The sequence below is a fragment of the Saimiri boliviensis genome, chromosome 8, assembly GCF_048565385.1.
Source record: "Saimiri boliviensis isolate mSaiBol1 chromosome 8, mSaiBol1.pri, whole genome shotgun sequence".
Taxonomy (NCBI): Eukaryota; Metazoa; Chordata; class Mammalia; order Primates; family Cebidae; genus Saimiri; species Saimiri boliviensis.
In genome coordinates this window covers 29,600,029-29,620,997 of record NC_133456.1, presented here as the reverse complement: position 1 = coordinate 29,620,997, position 20,969 = coordinate 29,600,029, and the positions used below count along the sequence as shown (strand labels likewise).

The window sequence follows — 20,969 nt, the reverse complement described above, 5'->3', positions numbered from 1 at the left end:
TGTACAAATGAGAGTAATAACTGTACCCATTCTAATAGTAGTTGAAAGGACTAAATTTCAGGTACTTAGTATAGCCTGGCACATTAAAAAATGCTTAATAAATGTTAGCTATTATTTTTGGTATTATTATTAATTCAAGGGCTAGAACTTCTAAGCTTTCTAAGTCAGAAAGGTATTAGCGTAGGCGTAGTCACATGTAAGCAGAGTGAGGGGGTATGGAGCAGAAAATGAGGTTGGCGGTGGCAGACGACTAAGCAAGGCAGGCATAGTCTTATTGCAGACCCTGGTAAGAACTGTGCTCTTGACTCTAACAGCAAAGGAATGCCATTGAAGTGATTCAAACAAGATGACCAGATTTCTGGTCAAAGATCCAGATCATTGTATTCAAAGATCATGCCACTGCAGGGAGAATAATGGATTGGAGAGGGGCCCAAGTGGATGCAGGTAGTTAAGTGTAGGAGGCTGTCATAGAAGACCATGGGAGAGTTGACGGTAGCTTAACACAGGGCCATAGTGGTAGAGCTGGAAAGAATAAGTTATTTACAAGGCAGAAATCTACAAGATCTGGTGGTGAACTGGATGAAGGAGAGGAGAATCTGTTTACTCATTCAGCAAGTATTTATTGAGCCCCTACTAAATTCCAAATACTCTGCTAGATACTGAGGACTCAACTGCGATCAAAACAAACAATTCTCTGCCCTCAATAAGTTATAATTTGGTTTGGAATTGAAGAGTTGACAATACATAAGTAAGCAAATAATGAATGACATGTTTGCATTGCAAGTTATAATTACATATTACAGTGTGTGTGATTACAGATAAGTGCTACAAAGAAAAAATAAGGGGCATGTCAGAGACAGTAACTCAGGAGGAGGTTACACTTAAGGTAAGACCTGAAGGATGTGAAAGAGACAGCTGAAAGAGCCAGTGAAAGAGCATTCAAGGTAGAGGAAACAGCAAGTTCAAAGAGCTTGATGTATTCCATGAAGAGGTGGGAAATTAGGGTGGCTGGAAATAGTGACAAAGGAGGAATTGTACAAAATGGGGTTGTAGGCCATTTGTAGGTCATACTGAAGATTTTGGATTTTTTTTTATACAGCAGCTAAAATAACTTGATTGATATTTAAAAGATGAAACCTTGAACAGACCAATAATGAGTTCCAAAACTAAATCAGTAAGAAAAAGCCAATCAACCAGTAAAAGCCCAGAACCAGATGGATTCACAGCTAAATTCTACCAGATGTAAAATTATTACAATCCTACTGAAATTATTCCAAAAAAACTGAGGAGGAGACTCCGCCCTAACCCATTCTATGAAGCCAGCATGATTCTGACACCACAACCTGGCAAAGACACAATAAAAAAAAGGAAACTTCATACAACATTCCTGATGAACAGCAATGCAAAAATCTTCCACAAAAATACCAACAAACCTAATCCACAACATGTCAAAAAGCTAATCCACCACAGTCAAGTAGGCTTTATTCCTGGAAATCAAAGTTGGTTGAACATGTGCAAATCAATAAATGCAATTTCCCACATAAACAGAATTAAAAACAAAATACATAATGATCTCAATAGATGCAGAAAATACTTTTGATAAAATTCAACACCCTTTTTTTTATTAAAAACCCTTCACAAATTAATGAAAGGAACATACCTCAAAATAATAAGAGCCATCTATGACAACCAGCATCATACTGAATAGGCAAAAGCTGGAAGCATTTCCTCTTAAGAACTGGAACAAGACAAGGATGCCTACTCTCACCACTCCTATTCAGCATAGTATCGGAAATGCTACCTAGTACAATCAGGCAAGAGAAAGAAACAAAAGGCATCCAAATAGGAAGAAAGGAAGTCAATCTTTCTGTCTTCACAAACAATATGATTGTATACCTAGAAACCCCCGTAGACTCTGCCAAAAGCCTCAGAGAATTGATAAACAACTTTAGTGAAGTTTTAGGATACAAAATCAATGTATAAAAATCAGTAGCATTACTATATCCCAATAACATTTAAGCTGAGAGCCAAATCAATAACATAGTTCCATTTACAATAGCCAGAAAAATAAGAAAATGCCTAGGAACACAGCTAATCAAGGAGGTAGAAGTTCTCAACAACAAAAATTACAAAACATTTCTGAAAGAAATCAGAGAAGACATAAACAAATGGAAAAACATTCCATGCTCGTGGGTAGGAAGAATCAGTGTCATTAAAATGTTCACATTGCCCAAAGCACTTTACGGAGTTAATGCTATTCCTATTAAACCACCAACATCATTTTTCACAGAATCAGAAAAGACAATTCTAAAATTCACGTAGAACCAAAAAAGAGCCTGAATAGCCAAAATAATTTTAAGCAAAAAGAACAAAGCTGGAGGCATCATACTCCTTGACATCAAACTATACTAAAGGCTACAGTAACCAAAACCTTATTGCGCTAGTACAAAAACAGACACATAGACCAATGGAACAGGATAGAGAACCTAGAAATAAAGCCACACACCTACAACCACCAGACCTTTGACAAAAATTACAACACCAAACAGTGGGGAAAGGGCTTCCCATATAATCATCTCAGAATTATTTACTATTAAGTAAATCGTGCTGAGTTAACTGGCTAGCATAGGCAGAGGATTGAAAATGGATCCCTTCCTTTCACCATATACAAAAATTATCTCAAGATGGATTAAAGACTTAAGTATAAGACCTAAAACTATAAAAATGTTGGAAGAAAACCTAGGAAATACCACTCTGGACCTCAGCCTTGGGAAAGAATTTATGACTAAGTCCCCAAAAGTATTTGCAACAAAAACAAAAATTGATCAGAAGGACCTAGTTGAGGGAAAGAGCTGCTTTCTGCACAGCAAACTAACAAAAAACAAAAAATACCAACAGAGTAAACAGACAAACTACAGAAGAGGGCAAAATATTCACAAACTACCCATCCAACAAAGGTCTAATATCCAGAATCTGTAAGGAACTTAAACAATTGAACAAGCAAAAAACAAATGATCCCATTTTTAAAAATATATGAACAGATACCTCTCTAAAGAAGACATACATATGGCCAAATATATGGGAAAATGTTCATCACTACTAATCATTAGGGAAATGCAAATCAAAACTATGAGGTATCATCTCACACCAATTAGAATGACTATTACTAAAAAGTCCAAAAAAAACAAAAACAAAAACAAAAACAAAAGAACAGTTGGTGAGTTTGCAGAGAAAAGAGTAGTTAAATTAATTTACATTCCCACCAACATTGCAACTTATGCAATGTTGGTGGGAATGTAAATTAATTTAACTACTGTGGAAAGCAGTGTGAAGATTCCTCAAAGAACTTAAAACAAAACTTGTCATTTGACAGCAATCCCCCTACTGGGTATACATCCAAAAATAAATAAATAAATAATTCTACCGAAAGGACGTATGCACTCATATGTTCATTGCAGAACTATTCACAATAGCAAAGACATGGAATCAACCAAGATGCCCATCAGTGGTGGACTGGATAAAGAAAATGTGGTACATATATACTATGGAATACTATGCAACCATAAAAAGGAACAAAATCATATCCTTTACAGCAACGTGGATGTAGCTGGAGGCTTTTATCCTAAGCAAACTAATGCAGGAACAGAAAGCCAAATACTTCATGTTCTCACTTATAAGCGGGAGCTAAGTCCTGAATTCACATGGACACAAAAATGGGAACAAAAACTACTTGGGCCTACATTAAGGGAGAATAGGGGGTTAGGAGCATGGGTTGAAAGCTTCCTATGCTATACTATGCTCCTACCTGGGTGACAAGATCATTCGCACACCAAACCTCAGCATCGTGCAATTTAAATTTACTCATGTAACAAACTTGTATATGCACTCCCTGAACCTAAAATGAAAGCCAAGATAAAAACTACTTAAAAATAAACAAATAAACAAATCTGTATTTTCTAGGGACATCTAAATGATTCTGGTCATATCAGTATGGCTACTTCAAAATAATATGTCCTTCCTGAGATGTATATGCCTATGAAGGACACCAGCAGTCTGAGGGAGGAGCGGATTTGAATGGTCCAGTGGAAGAAAATAGAATTGGAAATCTGAGAACTGATTCCAGCTGAAGCTTTGCCAGTTACCAGTTGTTTAGTATTGGACAAGTCACTTAATCCCCTGACTCTCAGGTAGTTGTACTGCTGTTGTTGTTTAAGTATCATGGAACTAACATTAATAATCATTTCTTGGTCTAATAATGCTCCATCTTTTCTTCCTAGGTCTAGTCATATTTTGAAAACAAATTGGTTTCACAGTACATGCTATTCCATAAGTTTGTTTTTTAATTTATTTAAATTAACAGCATATCATGAGCATTTTTCTATGTCTTTAGGTAGTTTTATGACATGTTCTTAAAGACTGCATAGTATTCTGAGACTATACTATCTTTGCACACCAGGCCTCACTTATGGAACATGGAAATGCCTTTATTTTCTATTAGAAATAGTGTTACCAGGTACAGAGAAAAGGAATGAATCTGGACTTCTCCAACTGAGATTACACCTCTGTGTTTCAGCTGTACAGACCCATCTGTCTCTGGCTTGAATTAAGATCCTTAAAAGAGAAAGGGCTGAAGGACTGCTCTTTCAGTACTTTACGCCAAGCTGATTTTGAGGCCCATAACATTCCCAGGGAGTCTGGGTATACTGGGAAAATCAGCCAGATCCCGGTGATTTTGACACCATTACATTTTGATCGGGACCCACTTCAAAAGCAGCCTTTATGCCAGAGATCTGTAGTTATTCGAACCTTTGTTACTAATGACTTCATGACTGGTATACCTGCAACACCTGGCAATGAGATCTCTGTAGAGGTGGTGTTAAAGATGGTCACTGAGATTAAGAAGATTCCTGGCATTTCTCGAATTATGTATGACTTAACATAGAAGCCCCCAGGAACTACTGAGTGGGAGTAATAAACTTCTTGTTCTATTTAAAAAAAAAAAAAAAAAAAAAAAAAAGAGTAGAAGGGGCTGAACAGGACAGAAGGTACATTTGCTTACTGAGGATTGACATGCCATACACTTACATGTGTTAGTACAACAACCCTGTGAGGTAAGGCTTTTCTTCCATTGCATTTGCTGTAAGAGCTGAACTGAATCCATGCTCACAGCTACCATGTCAAAAGGAGAAACTGAGAAGGGCCCAGAACCACCACTGTGTTACCACTCCTGAGACTTCACCATCCTCTCCTCCACACCATGACACCTGCCCTCTCCTTTACTGATCCACACCTTCCATCTCAATGCCCCAGTCTTCTCAAACACATCCCTCAGATACTCACTGATTTATCCTTTCAGGACTTCTCAATCATGTATTCAGCATATTATTGTAAATGATCTAATGCTCAGATTCTTAGGGTCACAACATTGATTTACATTGCCTTGCCTATGCGCAGTTAAGTCACTTCAAGATGGAAAACTCCCTGGTTAAATTTAAAATGTAATAATCCCACATCATGGATACTCTGGACTAAGTATATATTTCATTTTAAACAGTCTTAAATAAAATATATATATTTTTAAAATGTGCTAAACACTTTTTACCAATCTCTATACTCATCCCACCCACCTCCATCCACCCTCAAAATCAGACCACGCTAGTAGCAAAATTCTCTGCTTTCCTACCAGAGTGTGTGGTGTTCATTTGCATCTCTGTCTAGGTGAGTTTATTTCATAACAGCCATGGCAGTGGGCAGAGCACACAGGAGTCTATACCATTCTCCGCCTCTAAGCAATCACAAACAAATGAAGTGAGTTAGATGACTTCTAATATTTTTTCCAAATTTAAAATTCTGCATAATTTGGCCATGTCTTAATGTTCCAGTAAAATGGATCTTTCCATTGTGGTTTACTGTGTTAACAGTTTGCACACTAAAAATTAGAAGAAAGAAGCCTCAGCCAGGCACAGTGGGATTACACACCTGTAATCCCAGCACTTTGGGAGGCTAAGGCAGGTGGATCACTTGAAGCCAGAAGTTTGAGACCAGCCTGGCTAACATGGTGAAACCCATCTCTACTAAAAATGTAAAAATTAGCCGGGCATGGTGGTGCACACCTGTAATCCCAGCTACTCCAGAGGCTGAGGCAGGAGAATTGCTTGAACCTGGGAGAAGGAAGCTGCACTGAGCCAAGATTGTGCCACTGCACTCCAGTCTGGGCAACAGAGTGAGACTCTGTCTAAGAAAAAAAGGAAGCCTCCCATTCCTAACCAAGTAAACTATGAAATGATGAGAGACTGTACATTTCGGTCCTAACACTGCTAGCGTCTGGCCCTGGGACTTGCCAAGCTGCTTCCTATTTCTGAGCCACAGTTTACCTATTTGTAAAATGGTAGATTTATACTAAACATATTCTGAGATGCCTTCTTGGGCCCAGCATTACAGTATTGGATTCTAATCATGTATTCATTCTGCTCAGAAATGTTTCTGGTCTTATGTTATCAATAACCCCTGGTAGAGTCTGGCACATTGGGACTAGATCCTGCAAGCCCAGCCCAGGCTCGCCGGCGGCTGTTTGAAGGAGTCACTCGCATGAGCAGTAAAGCAAAGGCAGCGACGTCCCTGCCGTGAAGACCAGAAGCCAAGTCCAGGGAAAACCACTCTTTTAGCGCCACGCATTACAAAACAACCTCTCCTCCTTGCTGACGCTGCCGCTGCATCCGGGCTGCAAATCGAGCCTAGATCTTTCTGCTCCAGTACAGCCTGCCCTGCAGCGGATGCGGATGCGGGCGCGAGCGTGCGGGAGACTGCACCAGCGGCCGAGGACGGGGTGGGGCTGCTGACCGTGGAGAAAGAAACCTCTTTCCCTGAGGAGCTTCCCCTCTCCGCGCCACCATCCGCACCCCCTGCAGCGGCTGAGCCCATCTCTGTATAGGTGGGAGGTGGGATGGGAGAGAGGAGGAAGACCCTCTCACCTGAGCAGGACTTGGAAAGGAGACAGAAGAGAGCCTACTTCCAAATCCAGCCTCTTCCAGTGAGGTTCTGCCTGCTTAGAAGGGGCTTCCTGGGACCCACCAAAGCCCTCACGCCACTTGGTCATCTTACAAGAGAAGACACCAAAGCCCAGGGAAGAAAGCAGCTGTCCCAAAGAGGAGCAGCTGGGTAGGACTAAAACTACCATCTCCTGGCCCCTTCTAGTTCTCTGGCCCCCTTCACTAGACTTCTTCGGCCAAAGGCGGTTTCTCTTCTTTTAGTTTCTTTGCAAACCTGCTTTCAAATTGTTGCATTGACCTATTGTCACTTTAGAGACATCAGAATGCATCCTGATCATGATCCCATTGTAGAGGCGAGAAGTGTGTCCTGCAGCTAATCCTATCCACCATGCGGACAGGATGCTACCCCAGTCTCAGAGGACACCATTCTGTTGGGTGGCTTACCTGGCTTTCTTCCCCAGTGCTGTTTCAGCATCATATATTTGCTTTTTGAAGGTGTCCATCCCACCAGTGGGCTAAAGTAGGCATTCTAGGACTGGTCAGGAGGTGGCAAGTCAACATCCTAAACAATTCAATTAGTAAAGTCACTGGTTGGGAAGAAAGGGGGAGTCACTATCATCATCATGTGAAGAGCTAACTTTTTTTGAGCCTTTACTATGTGGTAGGCTTTATGTTAAATTCTTACTAGTATTGTTTTAATATAATCTGTACAGCAACTGTACTATTGTTATTCCTGTGTGGACTATGAGATGGAGGCACATAAGGAAAAGGGATTACTAAGTAGGGAGTAAGAAAACTCAGCTTCCATTCTTGCTCTACCTCTGTGTACTCTCAGGCTAGTCACTTAATCTTGCTTTTCTGGTACATGAAACATCTGAATTGGATGAAATTATATGCATATGTGCATTTTTCTGGAAAGAGCAGCCACAGTTTTCATCAGCATCTCAAAGACACTCATTACCCCCTCCCACTCACACACACACACACACACACACACAAAATCTAAGAAGTCTTGGGACTATCTCATTTTACAGCCTTTTTCACACTAAGCAATCTACCCTGCATTCTCCTCTAACCTTGTAAATACTGATGGGCTTAAGTAGTACTGATAGGCAGATTCAGATTATGGTCACCCCTAAGCCAAAAACCTCTCTGTGATTCAGGGGTGGGAGGGCTCCTGGCTGCATGCTGGCCTTTCCGGCACACCCGCATATCCAGATAGCCATCGCAGGAAGGATGACATACGGATGGGATCATCAAATTCACCCTCCACCTACTTGCAACACCTCAGCATTTTTACTTCAGCTTCTTGTATGCTTGCAACTGGACTCTAAGTTTATATTGTGACCCCAAGAAAAGATTCAAAATCCCTTTTTTTTATTGTGCTATAAAAAGAATTCTAGTGATAGAGCCTCCACAGGGCTTGAGGTAAAGCAGTCATTCATTAAGCACCTGCTATGTCCTGAGTATGCCAGCAATGAATAAGACAGACCAGGTCCCTGGCTGCATAAAGAGCAAGAGGGACTGTGGCAGGGAAGCTCCAGACAGATGCACAGAGCAGGAGAGTGAGGCCTGGAGAACCAGGAGGGGCTTCCTTGAGGAATGCCTCATCCCTGATGGATGAAGAGAAATGGATTAAGCAAGAGGCACAGGTCAGAGGGGCAGAAGAGCGTTCTGAGAGGAATGGGAAGGACCCGAGAACTTGGCCCACTGGAGGAATTGAAGGGAGGGTAGGCCAAGTGCCAAGAGCAGGAGAGTCATGTGGGAGATGCAGCTGGATAGGAGGCAGGGCCAGTGCATGCAGGGCCCAGGAATCGCCAGCTGGGACGCTAACTGGCTGTGGGTTGTTGGCAAGGCAGGTGACATCTCTCATTTTCCATTTCCTTATCTTAAAGGTGAGAGTCGAATTAGATAGAAAGCCCTTTCTGACTCTACTATCCTGTGATATTGTGTCTTCAAAGAAAGTGAAATGATCACTGAGAAAGAGAAAAGTAGCCACTGACAACCTGGATCTGGGTGGTCCTATAAGCTAGGCCTTGGTGGTCTCTTACTAAACAACTTCACAGAACATCAACAGCAAGCAAGGTGTCTCTGTGACCATGATAAAGACAAAAATAAGACCACTCCACAATCGTGTCTGAACACAGATATAAAACATTAACACTGTCCAAACCATAGAAAGGATCAAACGTTTCCCTGTTCTGGCTCGGAGCAGTGATTGCTACTGCTTTACCATTACAGCTTCAGTCTCACTTTTTCTTCCTTTTAGACAAGATTCATTAGGATACAGAATCATAGAATTTACCCCTGTTTCTGACAGCATGCAAAGACCCGCTTCCATTAAACCCTCCCCAAAATTGCCTACCACAACCCCAGTCCTGTACGTCCTTTCTAGCACCTTGTCGGTGAGACACCCCACAGTTCTCCTTCTCTGCTATGGGTAGCAAACCCAATTTTTCCAAGCACAGGGCATTCCTCAGGCAAATGCAGGGCTGGTCATACACTGTACTCTCCAGGTGCCTCTCTTGTCTCACCAGTTTCAGCCCTGTCCTGGGGTCTTTGGCTGGAGGGAGTTGACGTCAGTCCCCTCCCCTCTTCTCTAATCTCACCACATGTACCCTCTAGGCTTCAGGGGGTTGGGGAGTAGAGCTGGGAAGTAGAGGAGAAAATGAGGAAGAGAAACGCAAGAGGGCAAATTCACAAGGGGAATTTTGTCCACCTGATCATGTGGGAACAGAATTAAAATTGTCTCAAGAGCGAACATTTCTTCTCTCACTTGAAGTCTGTTTCCTCCTTTTATGTTTGTGCCCCACTCAGTTTACGCATGGGCTACTTGGGAGGTTGTGGTATTCTGTTTCCCAACCAAATACCACCACCTCCCCTAAAGTCATCTTCACAGGAAGGTAACCAGCTCCTAGTAGAACTGACCCATTTGACAGTATCTAAGGGGAACAAAAATTGTTGCTGCTGGTGATTCAGCTTCACAGCTTGGACTTCCCACCCTTAGCTAAAAGTTTTTCACTGCGGGGAGTGAGTCCCCAGCACACAACCTACTCTATTCTGTTCATGTGAGCCAATGGTAAACAAACCAAACTCCTGATGCCCCCTGAGTCAGATGACAACCAAGGGAAAGAATTGACCTCTATTTCTGGCCACAAAACAAACTATAGGACTCTTACTCCTCTGAAAAAGCTGGTGAAGTCAACTGCTTTCAACTTGCGGAAGCCATTGCTCACATCAGGCACATAACTGTTTACAAAGCCATGGAAATGTGCAGTTCATGGCAAAATTAGGGTTTTCTTTATGCTCAGTTGCATGAAGAGGTCAATCAACTTTTTCAGTAAAAGGCCAAATAGTAACTATTTTAGGCTTTGTGGGCTAATCTTTGGCATAACTACTCAGAACTACCCTTGCAATCCAAAAGCAACCATAGATACAATGCAAGTGACTAGGCATGACTCTATTTCAACGAAACTTTATTTATAAAAACAAGCAGCCCAGATCTGGCCCATGGACTGTAATTGGCTGGCCCCTGATGTAATGTAACCAACACATGGGCACAGCTGTATAATAAGAGGAATAATAACCTTCCCCATTACTTTCTAAAGAGCTTATTTCTCATTAGACTGAGAGTTTTAAAATCAGTTTGGAAACTTCTGGAGGATGAAAGAAAAGTGGGGAGAGAAGAGAGAAGAAAGCAAAAAAGAGATGATGGAATTTTATTTATTTCAGATGAGTAATGGAAGAGTGGAAACAGTTCTTTGAAGGCCTCTGCATAGCAGGCTGACCCTAGTCGTCTCTTGCCCAGACCACCTGATCAGGAGTTACTCACTGAGGCTCAGGCTATGTTGGCTAATCCAGCTTCAAAGTCAGGTTTATAAAAAAATATGTGGGCTTCTTTGGGGTAAGTTTAGTTGAGACAGTCTTCCTCTGGAACAGCTTCAGGTGTCATTAGCAACGGAGAATCTTCTCATAGAGACAACTGAAAGTAGCATGTTCCAGGGTTTATTTTTTAAATGCTGGTTCCTGATTCTTCTGGGCAAAGCTGAAGCAGGCAGAGAGAAACTGTGAGTGCACTGAATCAGCACAAGTTCAAGAATGCTTAAGAACATTCCAGTTCCCGAAGAAAGAGCCCCTGCAGAAGTCATAGAAAGGGCTCCCAGGAGAGTAGAGAAGGACCAGGGAGTGCTTAGACATTTCCAAAAGTCACAGGTAAACAGGGTCCCAGATATTCCCATCTGGGACTGAGGGACTGATTGCGAAGAATATACTCATTTCACAAATCTGAAAAGGGAGTTAGTAATGAAAGACTTAAATGTAAAGTACAGCGCCCAAGACTCTGCTCGGAAAGGTAGATGCAAATAATAACCACATAGGTAAATCCCCTGCGTGTGGCTGGGAAGAGAGGGTGAGAAGTGGTCTATCTATGGTCAAGGGCCATTTTCTCTAGTTCACAGACTATAGTTTATGCATATTGATTGTAAATTCAGAAAATTACCCTGGCTTTACAGCAATGACTTCTGAACTGTGCTTTCCTAGAATACTAGTTTTATAAGACGTTGTTAGCAGTTATTTTGCAGGAGAAAGGTTTCAGGGAGATTGAAGAATGAATTGACATTGACAGGAAACTGTTGTGTATCCATTCAAAATACATTTTTGTTTGGCTGTGTTATCCTTGGAGAAAAGTAATAGTGTCGAAAGAATCCTGGACAATACAGCAAGGTCATGTCTCTACAGAAATTTTTTAAAAATAGCCTGGGGTGGTGGCATGTTCCTGCAGTTTGAGATACTCAGGAGGCAGAGGCAAGAGGATCACGAGCTCAGGAGCTCGAGACTGCAGTGAACTATGACCATGGCACTGCACTCCTACCTGGGCAACACAGTGAGACCATGTCTCTACAGATAATAAATAAATTTAATTTAATTTAAACAATCATTCTTAGGAAACAGGTTTTTTACAGCCCAGAAAAGAATACGACCCTGGGAAAATGCATATAAAAGATGGTCTAGTAATGGCTCTCAAACTTGTTAAAACACAGGTTGCTGGGTCCCACACCCAGAGTTTCTGATTCAGTAGGTTGGGATGGGATTCATATTTCTAACAGCTTCCAAGTGATGGTGTTGGGGCTGGTCCAAGGACCACACTTTAAGACTCACTGCCCTGCACCTGGCTCCATGCCCAACACATAGGAGGCTCTTTTTTCAGTAACAAGAAGTTTCTGTCTGGGGTCTAGCAGTCCAGGACAAAAGGACTGCAGTTCCTAAGCGAGCCCTAGTGCTCAGCGAGGCTTAACATTAGAGTCAGTGGACTAGGGCAGCAGTGACCGAGGGAGATTCCAGCCAGGGTGGCTAAGAGAGTGCTTGTGCCACCCAGCTCCCAACCCCAGGTAACACAGCTCACAGCAACTAAAGCAACTCCTTTCTTCTGCTTGAGGAGTAGAGAGCAAAGAGTAAAGAAGACTTTGAAAATAGAGCTATCATACAATCCAGTAATCCCACTGCTGGGTATATATGCCCAAAAGAAAAGAAATCAGCATATCAAAGGGATATCTGCACTTTCATGTTTGTTGCAGCAGTGTTCATAATAGCCAAGATTTGGAAGCAACACAAGTGTCCATCAAAAGATGAATGGCTACAAAAAATGTGTTACATAAACGCAATGGAGTACTATTCAACCATAAAAAAGAATGACATCCTGTCATTTGCAGCAACATGAATGGAACTGGAAGTCATTATGTTAAGTGAAATAAGCCAGGCACAGAAAGATGAACTTTGCATGTTCTAACTTATTTATGAGAGCTAAAAATTAAAACAATTGAACTCGTGAACATAGAAAATGGAAGGATGGTTACCAGAGGCTGGACAGGGTAGTCGAGGAGTGGAGAGGAAGTAGGGGTGGCTAATGGGTACAAAAATAGTTAGAAAGAATGAATAACACCTAATATTTGATAGTACAACAGGATGACTGTAGTCAATAATAATTTAATCATACATTTAAAAATAACAAATAATATAATTGGATTGTTTGTAACACAAAAGATAAATGCTTGAGGGGATAGATACCCCATTTACAATGATGTGATTATTATGCATTACATGCCTGTATCAAAATATCTCAGGTATCCCATAAATATATATACCTTCCATGTACCCACAAAAATTTTTAAAAGTTCATAGCAGCACTGTTCGTTAAAACCCCAAAGCATTCATTAACAGGAGAATGGATAGGTAATGTGTGGTAGAATCATAGGAAAATACTATTCAATAGTGAGAAAAAACAAATTATGGTTACATACAACAATATAGATGAATTTTGCAAATATGTTGGACACAAGAAGCTAGTTCTACTTATATAAAGTTCAAAAACAGGAAAACCCCATTTTTGATGGTAGAATTCAGAGTACTGGTCATCTTTGGGAAAGGTAATGACTCAAGGGAGGTGTGAGTGGGAGCTTTGGAGTTCTGACTCTCTTGATTCGGATGTTAGTTACGTGAATGTTTACATTGTGGAAATTCATTTATGACTTGTGCATATCTGATGTCTATTTTACTTCAATTAAAAATTTATTTTAAGAGTTAGAGAAAGATAAAGGAGATAAAGAGACAAAAGTAAAAATAGATTAAAATAACAAAAAGGATGGAAGGTAAGTATCAATAAGCATATTTTTCAGAATAAATTTCAAAGGATATTCAGTATGAATAAGTAGTAAAACTTAGTAAAATCTTTTTTGCAGTTTTTCATGTTTAACGTTTATGTCCATTCATATAGCCATTGTTTTAATAACATTTTACAACACATTTTCTGATTTAAAATGTTGGAAATAGATGCTCAGTGCCACAAAGAAAAATTAGCGCTGAGACAATGGGTCTTTCAGCAACGCAATTTTTGCTTTCTGGGTTGCATAAGGTACTCCCAGTAGCCATCGTGCCACCAGAGTACAGAGAACAAAGGGAATACACACAAATTTATTCCTTATGCATTTGGGGTTGTCCTTACTGCTGTGTCCAATCTCTGTTCTAAACTAAAACCCAGTTGGCTAACAACTTAAAACTTCTCTAAACAGGTAAAAGCAATGGAGAGCTGGGACATGCCTGTGAGCACATCCAGTACAGATATCTTGGTTAGAGTACAAGGACATAGAATGTACTACCTGCCTGTAAGCATGGCATGTCTAACAGCTACATAGCATAATACTTAACAAAGAGTTATTAGCACACTTATGATTTAACAAAAAAGGAAACTTTAAAAAGGAACTTTTCTACTTCCCACATAAAGTGATATAGTCGTCTGTGGGTACCCATGGAGGATTAATTCAGGATCCCCATCAGATACCAAAATCTGCAGATGCTCAAGTCTCTTACATAAAATGGCATATATTTGCCTATAACCTATCCACATCCTCCCATATACTTTAAATTATCTCTAGATTACTTATAATATCTAATATAATGTGAATGATGCATAAATAATTGTTATACTCTATTGCCTAGGGATTAATGACAAGGAAAAGTCTGTACATATTCAGTATGGATATAGCCATTCATTTTTTCCAAACGTTTTCCATCTGCAGTTGACTGAATCCATGGCTGCAGAACCCACGTGTATGAAGGACCAAGTGTACATGTTTCTTATTAAATTTTGAAAACAAAAAAATAAAACAGGGAAGAAACCAGAATTCCATCACTAAGATCTAATCATCCTTAACATTTTGGTGTGTATCCTACCAGTCTTTCTGCCTTATGATTTATGAAGTTTTTAAAAGGATGGATAGGGAGGGAAGCGAGGAGTGATCAGCATGCGGTTCAGGATAATGGCTTCTTTGGTAGGAAGAGATACAAGAACAGGATGCAAGACAGGAACCCACCAGTAGTTTACTTATGTTACTACATACTATGGATGTTTACTTTTAGGTGGTAGGTTAATTATTAAAAGTAACTTGAGAAATAAAAGTGAGTCAGGTCTAGGCCAAGAATGAGGATGTATCATCAACCAAGGATTATGATTAATCCAATTTTGTGCACCTGTGATCCAATTAAAACTAAAAGAATTCTCATAATAAGTAGATTCTGTGCTGTAGTTGAAAGTAAGTGTAGTCCTCTGAAGACCTAAACTGACATTTTAAAGACAAACTGTTCACTGACAAATCGGTGGGAAAAAGATTACTTCCCTTTTCACTAAGAAAGCTGCCTTTTGATTACTAAACCTCATAGAGTTCTGCAATGAGTTGTGAATTCCAACTCCTGTTCACGATAAAATTGACCACAGTGTTTCAAACATTTATGTGTCAGAAGGTTTCAGTGTAAACCAGGTAAACTTCCCAGGTCCCTTCTACCTCTAAAATTATGTATTTTAGATTAATGACCTTGTGTGTCTACCCACTCAATTAATAAAGCAAGAATGACTTTTCCAGCCCCACTTCCTGTTAATTACACAGGGAGTTTCAACTAGGGACAGTTTTTATTGCTCACAGCAAAACTCCAGATTTATTAGTTTGTTTTTCTGTTTATAGCCCTATTGCTTTTAATAAAAATGAAAGGTTTAATGTGGTGAGGAAATCGGAGTAAAACGTGCAAGAATTTAAAATAATGCACAGGTAATATTAGGACACTAATATGCATGCTTTCAGTTTCTATTTTAGCTACAGCTGAGCCACAAATTTGGCTCACAGCTTCCTAACACTCAAAACAAAGAGGGAAACAGGAGAAGAGAGATTTGTGATGCCTATAAAACAATTTGGGCTGAGTTTTCCAAAGAAAACCAGAATTTCCATGTGCTTAGAAAGATGTCCCCATGATATGCTAGAACAGGCTTCTACTGGCTCTTGAGAGCCAATGGTTAAATAACCAGAATTTTTACAAATATGTTGTTAAACCACTGGTAGCTTGAAACTGACCATGGTGGGAATATTTAGCAAACACTACAAGTCAGGGCTTGCTTTTCCTTTAGAATCCAGTTTACCAGCACACTATCACATGTCCCCAGTGGTCCTCAAACAGAGACACTGGGTGAGGTCAGGAGAGTTGCAAGTGGGTGGGGAAAGGCTCAGTGTACAACTTCCTATATACAACAGAAACCCATCCCTTGGGAGCAGAAGAGAACAGAAACATATACCTGAGACCAGAGAATGACTTCAAAGTTTACATCAGCATCACCCACCCCACCTGAGTCCTTCTTTCCAATATTACCCTTTGGAATTTCATACCTGGGATTACAAAAACTGCTATGCCCATTGAGGGGCAGACATATCTCTGCAAAGATACATCTAAAGAAATGGGAGAATTTCAGGTTGCAAACTTTATGCTTTCCACTCAGTCAGCACTTCCAAGCCCATGTTTCACAGCATCATAAAAAGTCTCCTTCAGGGAAGAAAAAATGTCCCATAGCAAAATAAGCAGTAGTCTTTATTGCAGGACTTCTCAGAGCCTTTAAGGAGGCATATGTGCCCCCGTGGCAAAGTATGCATTAGTTCTGAAATTTGTTTTACCCCGAAACACTTCGTGGTGACACATCTTGGGACACCAGACTGAAAAACGACACCCTGGGTAGTCAGGGTTCCTTATAATTTGGAAAGGCAATCCCAGGATGTTATTCCACGGAAATGTTTCTTTTATGTAGGACTTGAGGCTCTGGCATTTTTCTTTATCAAAACATGAGTTGCATATCTTCGCTTTTCAAATGAGCCATTTCATTAACTGTGTAGGTGTTCATGCATCCATCAGCAGTGCTGACTTAAGGCATGAAGGAAACAATTCAGGACAAGAAGTTTCTTAACTTCCTATAGAGTGTGTCCCTGGCAACTTACTCCGTTCTATATGATGGACACAGAGTTTGTTATGTTGTGGGCAGTATACACAACTACGCATCCACTCGACCATCATCATGGAGCCCCTCCATGTTCCAGGCCATGGATGGGACAGACCTGGCCCTGTTTTCAAGGAGCTCAGGATGTGTCATTAATGAATGTCAGCTTCCTCTATTTACAGCCTTGCTTTGCTTTGTCTAGGCTTCTGCCTCCCCATTTTGCTCTACACCGTGCTACTCTTCACCACCATTATTCATCCCTTTCCCTCACTTCCCTGATAGCTTTTTCCAGTGACTCACAAGAACCCAGCTCAGCTGCTTTTCATTACGCTCCTGTCTTTGCATTTTTCCGACTCAATTAAGCCATTACCAGAGCTAAATGAGGCATGGACTCCCCAAAAGTCACACCTGTTGTCAGGGAGATGGAGGGCAAGACCGTGTGCAGCTGGCAGGCAGACGGCAGAAGCTGGACTTGGGCTTGCGAGAGGCAGCCAAGGGTGACCAGGCAGTTTATGTGTTTCCCCCAATGCTGAAAGAGGGCCCTCATTTAAAAACAAGATACAGAAGGAATGAAGTCTGATATAGAACTAGGAATGGCCGTATTGGTGATGGCAGGTAAGAGGTCCATGATTCTTTGGTAAATGTGCACCAGCTGTGTATAGAAACTCATATTACGGATGTCTCTTCAGCAAGAGGTAAAGGAAGCTGTGGCCACAACCAGGTACATGAGTTAGTGATTATTGATTGAATTTTTTTAGGTTTATTTTTCCTGTTCACCCTCAATAAAACATACACATTTCACCTTTCTGCAATAGTGGCTTCAAACCCTACTGTTAGTACCTTTATGATAATTGTGACAAAAGAGAGCAAAGATTGTAGTGGAATAAACCAGAGCAGTTTACTCACCTTATGAAGATAAATTCTCTCCACTGGAAATCAAATTTGGTCTTATAGCTATCTTTTTTCTAGGCAACCTAGAATTTTTTTCTGCAATCTAGGAATTCAGAAATAGTAGCTTTTGAGCTTTCTGTGCCTTTAACTGAGTGATTTTATGTTCAAAAGGTCTGTGCCTGGGTTTTCTTTATTTGAAATGCAAGCAAAATTATTCTTTTCTAGAGATTCACAATTTCCAGAAATATTGAGGCCAAGAGGTGAGAGTAGGGGCAGTTTTTACTTGGAAGAAAATTGAAATGTGGCAGTGTTCACTCCTAACTTTGTTTTGATATCCTCTGTTAACTTGTCTTTACTCCGGAACTTGGATTAGCCATGTACCTACTCATTGGACAACAAGTTCAACAGATATTTTCCAGGTTCCTTGTTTGATGCTGAGGAAGCAGCTGTGATCATCATGAAGCCTTTGCCTACAGCAATCATCAGTCTCATGGGGTGACCCCTTCCCAGTCCTGTCCAGGAATTGCCCAACCAGTCTCTGGTCTTTACTGGTCACACTTCATACATTAATTCAACAAATATTTGTGAATCATTTGTACCAGGTGCTGTGTTCAGTACTAGTCAACAATGGTGAAAAAAAGAGACAGGTCCTGCCCTCATGAAGTTTCTGGTTCCCACCTTGACTTAATTCTCTTTCCCAGCAATCATCATACAGAGAACATCACTCTTCGCTCTGTGCTCCCTCAACACTTAATCCATGCCTCTGTAGCATTTAGATCACCATCCTTGTAATACATCCTTCTGTTTCTTTTTAAACCATGAGCACTTTGAAGGCAAGAATTTCAACTTTCTTTCCCTGGTGTCTTGCACTCCCTGGTATCTAGCACAGAGAGAGCTCGATAAATGTTTTTTGAATGAGTAAATCACTGCATGAATTTATAACTCCATGAACGGAGTTTTAAATTGGAACCCATTGACTGGTCTGCCCTCACATCCGATTCTTGGCTGAAGAGCCTAGTAAGCCATTATCTATCCCTACTGAAACACTTCTCCTGATGTCAAGAACCTTCTAAACATAAAAACAGCTGGTGCATGGGTCATTTCTTTTTCCAAGATGTTATCTACTATTGAGAGAAAGAACAAATATTAGCTTCAGCTTTGTTTGTAATACTCATTTGCAGGAGGGCAAACATGATTATATGTGATTTAAATGGAATAAATGTATAGTAAGGAGAACAAATGAGTTTATTTGTGATTCTTAGCTAGATAGTGTTGGAGATAACTACAGTAAGAAAAAAATATATATAATAACAATGGTTTAAACCAGCAAGAAGCTTTTTTTCTCTGTCATGCAAAAGATCAATATTAAGGTCCTGCTCTATGAAATGCTTAGCTCATTCCCTAGGATGTAGCTCCTTTTTCTAGCTGGTCTCCAGCTGTCATATCCACCTCCATGCAGTAAAACAGAGGAAGCAGAGAGGAAGGATGAGGGCAAACAAGAGTCAAGTACAAAGAAAAGAAAACTTTTGCAACACAGAGGGTGGGAGGTGATGGGAGCCTGGACAAAGGCACTGGTCACAGGAGTGTGTAGAAGAAGCCAAAGTGGAAAGCAATGACAGAATCACAGGACCCGGGACTGGATGTTGGAGGACAGGGAGATGGAGGATCTAGCTAAGATGGAGGATCTTAGCTTTGAAAGCAAATTCGACCCTGGCAATTGGACTCAGAAGGGTGAGTTGAAGAATATATTGGACTGAGAGAGTTAACTGCTGCAAATTGACCCCAAATCTCTCTATTCCTTCTTGCCATTAATTTTCTGTTGAATTAACTAATTAAGTTAATAAAGTTCTCCAAGTAGTTAATATTTCACAGGAAAAATTTAACAGGTCTCAGTGACTAACCCTAGCCAGTTATAATGTTCCCTCTCCTACCTAATTCAGTCCACGGGACTCCTTAAAATTCTGAATTCTGAAGGCATTCTTAAGTCAAGTGCCAGAACTGCTCACTCACATAAGCTGAATATACAAAGAATCAATTTCTCCATCTGGAGAGTGGAGTTGGTATTACCCTCATTACAAAATCTTTGTGAACTGTAAAATACATAGAATGTTTAAGAGACCTGGCACAATGCCTGGATCAATAAATGCTACTTTCTATCTCTTTCCAAAGTACTTTCTTTTTAAGTGCTTTCATTTCACAAACATTTATTCGGCATGTACTATTTCAGACACTGTACTAAGTTAAGTGCTGGAGGGCAAAGTTGAATTTAGGAAAAAAAAGTTACAAAGTTACAATTAGTTTTTCACTTCTGAGTTAAGGTAGCTTCTGATCATTTAGACCAATGCGCCTACCCACTGGACTGGGAGCTCCTGAGGATATAAACATGTGTTTGTCACCTTTATATTCCCAGCACATGTACTTATTATATGTATGAGTGAACATATGACCAGATCCAAGGAATGAAGCCAAAAATCTAAAAGCAGGACTAGGGTCAGAAAAGTGGGATGGCCATGGATGTTCAGACATTACAGGAGGCAATTCCATGAAAGTTAAGTGTCTGCTGGGGTGTTCCTTCCACCTGAGGCCCAGCACACTCTGCTAGGAATGGTATTAGAGAAAAAGGTGGAATTCCTAAGGAGCAAGAGGCACCATATGACAACCATTAAGAGATTGGGCTCTGGGGCCGGGTACAGTGGCTGGCATCTGTAATCCCAGCACTTTAGGAGACCAAGGCAGGTGGATCACGAGGTCAGGAGTTTGAGACCAGCCTGGACAATATGGTGAAACCCAGTCTCTACTAAAAATACAAACATTAGCCGAGCGTGGTGGCACATACCTGTAGTCCCAGCTACCTGGGAGGCTGAGGCAGAAGAATTGCTTGAACCTGGGAGGCAGAGTTTGCAGTGAGCTGAGATTGAGCCACTGCACTCTAGCCTGGTAAGAGAGCAAGACTCTGTTAAAAAAAAAAAAGAAAAGAAAAAAAGAGAGAGAGATTGGCTCTGGAATCAGATATTTATGAACATAATTATAATAAAGTGTGATGAACCTTCCAAGAGGGAAGCTCCAAGATCTAAGAAATAAGAGACTACGTTCTTACAGGTAGACCTCCCTCGCCTAAGGGTTCAGGGAAGTCCTCCTTCAAAAGCCTTACAAATTGCTCACTGCACAACTGAGGGGTTAATGTGAGCTAAAATCCAACCTGTGTTCCACTGAAGATGTACACTTTGACTCAAAGCTGTGTGTGCCCCAGAAGGAGCTCTCTTCCTCATTCACCCAAAGGCCCACAG

The 20,969-nt window shown here is 40.7% G+C and overlaps 1 protein-coding gene across 4 annotated transcripts in view; it reads left to right on the top strand.

Annotated features, from left to right (window-relative positions):
- The window catches only part of CASR (calcium sensing receptor), a 71,177-nt gene that overhangs the window by 20,142 nt on the left and 30,066 nt on the right, over positions 1–20,969 (top strand). Inside the window, exon 1 of one of the 4 annotated variants that reach the window (XM_010352413.3) lies at positions 14,526–17,406. The exons of the other annotated variants lie outside the window; for them this stretch is intronic. The gene's annotated coding sequence lies outside the window, so the exon portion shown is untranslated. Of the gene's footprint in view, positions 1–14,525; positions 17,407–20,969 lie in introns of those variants that run through there. 4 annotated transcript variants of the gene reach the window in all.